This window comes from Lycium ferocissimum, unplaced genomic scaffold (genome assembly GCF_029784015.1).
Source record: "Lycium ferocissimum isolate CSIRO_LF1 unplaced genomic scaffold, AGI_CSIRO_Lferr_CH_V1 ctg14456, whole genome shotgun sequence".
NCBI lineage: Eukaryota > Viridiplantae > Streptophyta > Magnoliopsida > Solanales > Solanaceae > Lycium > Lycium ferocissimum.
This window is the reverse complement of record NW_026715467.1, coordinates 16,483-21,993: the sequence shown is the minus strand read 5'-3', so window position 1 is coordinate 21,993 and position 5,511 is coordinate 16,483. Positions and strand designations below refer to the sequence as shown.

General features: G+C 29.5%; 1 long non-coding RNA gene across 1 annotated transcript; it reads right to left on the bottom strand.

The window, feature by feature from the left end:
* Positions 1–2,692: 2,692 nt before the first annotated feature.
* LOC132042272 (uncharacterized) lies at positions 2,693–4,307 on the bottom strand. The gene is made up of 2 exons (XR_009411403.1): positions 3,912–4,307; positions 2,693–3,014 (listed from the first exon to the last, which is right to left on the bottom strand). It is a non-coding gene; the product is annotated as an uncharacterized LOC132042272 (long non-coding RNA).
* Between the last annotated feature and the right edge of the window lie 1,204 nt (positions 4,308–5,511).

Below are 5,511 nucleotides of genomic sequence, written 5' to 3'. Positions count from 1 at the left end.
AGTACCCTAATTCTTTTGGGACAACAATTTTTGGTGTACGCTTGATATCTACGGTTCCTCAGTTTGTATCGATCTATAAACTCTTAACTCAATAGGATAGGACAATTTAGAGTTTGTGTTTACATTAATAGCTGGCTATGTTATGGCCTTTTTTTAATGACAACTCTTTCCTTTTTTAGTAGAAGTTAAAGTTAACAGTCTAAAGTCGTTCAATGTTTGAAGGATATTTTGGTCAATCAACATTTATATTCATGCTTTTAAAATAATACTAGTTTCTACGAACGTGCGTTGCATGTTAATAATTGAACGTTGTATTTAGTCGATTATAATTGCACGTACATATACATTCAATCAATAATTTTCTTTGAAGATTCATTTTTTTATTTCACGTGTCTCGCATGTGTAGCCGCTACCACTATTGTTAAATCTATATCTAAGAAAATTGAACTTTTAACACAATACATAATATATATGCCCCTAAGTACAAAATAATTACCCACCCATGGCCCCTTACTTTCATGTCCCAAAAACTACTATTTACCCGAATGCCCCCAAAATTATGATACCAATATGATATCGCCTTGTCTCTTATATAACATGATGGTATCACGTAGGACTTCTTTCATTTCTTCAAAAACACTCATCAAACCTATGAAACCCATATGACATCTATAATATACTGACACGGTATCATAGAGGATCACTCATTTATTCAAAACAAAGACTTTTCTTATATATATATATATATATATATATATATATATATATATATATATATATACCATCATATTAATACATACTAGTATACGTACCCGCGCGATGCGCGGATTGTTTCAAAGAGAAAAAGAGCAGAAAGAGATCATTGTAATAATCTTAGCTTTAAGTTCTGATCACGTTGAATAATGCTAACATATTAAGAAATTATACTGACACAACATCGTAACAACATGAATGAAGTTGAATTGCAAAAAATTTGAATTCACCTTAAATATCTTAGTGATGCCCACAATTCAATTTTCTAATTGCCTAATGCACCATCATCATGAGGTTTCCGAATCTACACAATTTGAAATAAGTTGGGTGTTCAATATTCTTGATTTCGAATGATGTATTTTCAAGCACTTATACCTATAAATAGAAATAAAAAACTATTTTACACCGTAATATAAACATATGAAAAACATCTTGTTCGTGACAAAAGATAATTGCTAGAAATAAAATAAAAATTTGACATTTAACCACATATACTTCTTCAAAATCACTAATGACTTCGAGTATTATATAATGCATCTGACTGGTCCTCGAAGTCATCAGGATTATAATTTTTCCACGTATCAACGCCACCTATATTCTAAATCAAGCCCTCATCTAACCAAATTATATAATAAAAATTTAACTTAAGGATTTTAAAACATAAAAAGGACTAAATGTTTTACTTTCCAAAATTTTGCAATGTGTATACCTTTGGTATCTCTTTGTCCATCCGATCAACACAAACCTTTAAGACATATATTGGTGTTTTATATATATATATAATCAATCTTATTATCGACTAACATCTTTCTATGGTATATATAGTTGTTGCTTCATTACTGATCATTTCTTCAAACAATATAATGATGCAATTCAAACTTGATAATTATTGTGGACGTACTCCAAAGGATGAAGGAACCTCTCAAAAACAATATTGTTCATTGTCTAAGTTCCAAAGGGATTTTTGAAAGTAAATAATATCCCCATCTGCTAGCCACAAAGCTAGAATAAAGCATAAAAAATTTTATTGCTAAAAGATCAAAGAAACAAAAAATATTGAAAGAAATCGACTACACAAACAAATACATAAGACCCCAAAAGTGGCTACTGTCAATTAATTGTACATACTTGACAGCCACGAAATCTCAGCTTTCTGTCTATATGTTCACACATCACATTGGGTTAGAAATTTATTTCAGCTCCTCAATTTTAATATAGACAGTGCGTTACGCGAATATTATTAGAAACAAATAACCGTATCACAATATGATCTTGCTCGTTTGAGCATATTAAATTAGTTGTTATATCCACTTATCACATGCCATAGTGATTTTAATATATTATTTTAAATAACAACACTTTTCAAAATTAAAATAAAAACCACAGTCATCAAAGGACTTTTTGAAGATATTTAGTACTAAATAATTCACTATTACATGTATGCAATATGTATACACTTATAGAGAATTGACTCAAAGAAACATGGTTGGACTATAGCTTTCATTTTCTCAAAAAATATATATATATATATATATATATATATATATAAAATATTAAGTGTCCTATTTTTCTCTCCTACAATTAGCTTGTACATGAAAGACCTTAAGACTACCCAACTATACAGAAACTATAAACTGAAAAATCATTATAAATTCCGGTCTTGCATTCATATCAATTACCAATGACTAAATATAAACGGAAAGAACTAACTACAGTGTAAATAAATATTTAAGCCAATAGGAATTACTGCATTCTTTGGTCATAGTACTTTCTACCTTTAGAAACCCCATACTAAAAAAATAAAGATGAAGCTTTTTTACCATTTTGAGATATTACCAACACATTGTGTGGAGGTAAAGATCCTCAATTCGCCAGCTATTTAATTATCAATAGCAATCTAGAGAACCCTCAGAGTAAAATATGTGAAAGCATAGAAGACTTAAAAGAAAAAGTATATTTTTCATGTTACCAACCCATGTCCACACTTTCTTTTATTCACATCACAAAAACAATGTCAATCCAAAGTTTAACCAATTATCATAAGTATAAAATTCCACAGTATACAACTTTCTACTTTTTTCACTTTTGTTAATTTCCCTTGCAAATCATTGCTTCTTCTTATTTATCAACTGCCAAAAATGCTGCTAGAATGGTGATCATCAAGCTTGTAGAATGGCAATATGCAGAGATCAGAATGCCACTGATCCAAGAAAATGACATCACTGTACCGGTCATGTATTGTGTTCCAAAATATTATATTTCTGACTACAAAATTATGTACATGTCACTGTTTTTTCACTTCCATTAATAAGATAAAGATAAGAGTAATTAACAGTGGGTTTTGGGCCCTCAAAAGGATTCAAGTGCAAGACACATTGTTCCTAAAGAAGTTGCCATAAAGCATTGAACCTACACTGAAGAATTAGTCACAACCCTTTAGCATGCTTGAAGCAAATAATAGAATACTACATAGCACAGAAAGACAATGGAATAATTTTGAATTTTAAGTATTGAATCTTTTCTCTTAAATTAAATATTTTTTAAGTTGTAATCAGCTTTTACATTTTAAATATACTTAGTATTTTAATTTTTCAATAGTACAGTATTCTAACAGAGGTTAATTTGGTTGGTCCTTTGTTATGTTTTGAAGCATAATATACTTAATGATAAATTAGTAAATATAGTAACTGCAGTCCGGGCCATTTTCGCACCTTGATTATGATTTTCATTCTTCAGATTTTCCGTAAGACTTATGAGTTAATTTTGCAGTAATTAATTTGTACAGAAAGATAAAATTAACCAAAAAACTTATCGAACAACGGTTATTCAAATTCATGCAATAGAGTTTATATTTCTAAACATGCATGTGCATATCAGATAAGAATCTAGCACGCATATAAAATCTAGCAAAAAACTACAAACATAGCAGCATAAGACAGTGTGAAATGAAAATAAGACAACTAAAATTTGTTGCCTGCCCCCGCAAATTAACACATTCGTGGTTGAAAAAACAGAAAAAACACAAATAACATTCGAGATGACCATTTCCCTGATTCTTTGTAGTGAGAAAATTGAAACCCAACAATAGAGAACCAAAAACAAATGACATGAAAATAAAAAGAAATCAGAAAAAAGAATGAGGAAGAAGAAGAACATACCGGAAAATCAAGAGCAACAACACAGACGGAGAGTATGTGTGTGAACAATGAAAATAAAGTGGCGTGGATTTTGTTACTATTGTACATGCACTAAAAGGAGTAATGAAGATGCCAATTTACCCATATCTGCTGATCGTGCAAAGGGAAATGGGAAAATGGGAACGTGGTGCAGATGTGGGTAGTTTAGATTAGTTATCCTTTTCTTTTATGTTTTCTTTTTAAAGATAAAAAGTGTTTTTACCTTTAAATAAATTTCCAGCCGAAATGTATATATAAAGTTGGACTGAGTCAAACGTAAGTTTTAAAAAATTTATATCTAAATTCAAATGGATAAATAAATTAACTTAATCACTCTCAATTTAAAATTTAAAATTCAGAATTGAAAGGTTTAATTGGTGTTTATTCTACTTTTATTATAATTAATTATGGTTTGTTTTAAAATAAAAAGCATAAAGTCACTAAACAACGATGACAACAACTGCATAGTATTCCTTCAATTATTTGCAATTTGAAGGATTTTAACAGTCTTAATTATTTTTAAATTAAGAAACAATAACTAATGTAGCAAGAACAGTTATTAATTTTAAATTAAAAATCTAATTAGTACATATTTAAAAAAAAAAGTAAAAAAACATTGTGTTTTATTTGGATTAGTACATATTTAAAAAATAACAGTAAAAAAGAACAAACAAAACCTTGTGTTTTAGTTGCCACAAAAAAATCGGAGTGAAAGAACGTGGTATTTGTTCGCCGCGTCAACTACTTTGTTACGGGTGTCGAAATTATCCTTTTAGGGTTTACTTTATTCTAAAGCTATAAAGAAGGAAAATAAAAACATGTTTTATAGAATTGTTAAAATTTTTAAAGGCTTAAAAGATTTACTTGATCATCCATAGATATTTATTCAAGTAAACGCATATATTCGTATAGACAAATATATTCCACAAAAAACCAAAATAGGTGCAAATTATACGATTACCTAAATTTGGGGTAAGCAAACATTAACAAAAGATGATAACTATACTCATTTTATACGGAGCACTTAACAATGAAACAACTCATTTTTAATCTGTTTTTCTTTTTAACATTCTCTTAATTATTTTTAAATTCAATAACAATAATTAGTAACTAACTCTATTAACTAATTAACCATTTTTGTCTTAAAACTACCACGTGTCATTATGCTACGTTGCAGCTTGTCAAAATCCTAGGGCAAACTATCCTCTTTTTAATAATAATATAGATATTGTGATGGTATCATGCAGGACTGCTTCAGTCTTCAATGGAACACTGCTCAATCCTCCATGATACCATTGTGGTATATGTCATATACTGAGATGGTATCATGGAGGACTATTTTAGTCCTTCAATGGGACACTCTCTTTCCTCCATGATACCATTGTGGTATATAAATATACTGAGATGTATCATGAAGGAAGGGTTTTATGCGAGGCGGTACTCTAGTAAATATTTTTTGGCTGGACTAGTTAGAAGCAAATATAGTTTAGGAGAGGGTATGGACGGCCAATAATTTTCTCTCCAATAGGCATTTTGCGTTGTTTTTTCAAATATAAACTATTAATATGTTTGATGTAAACAT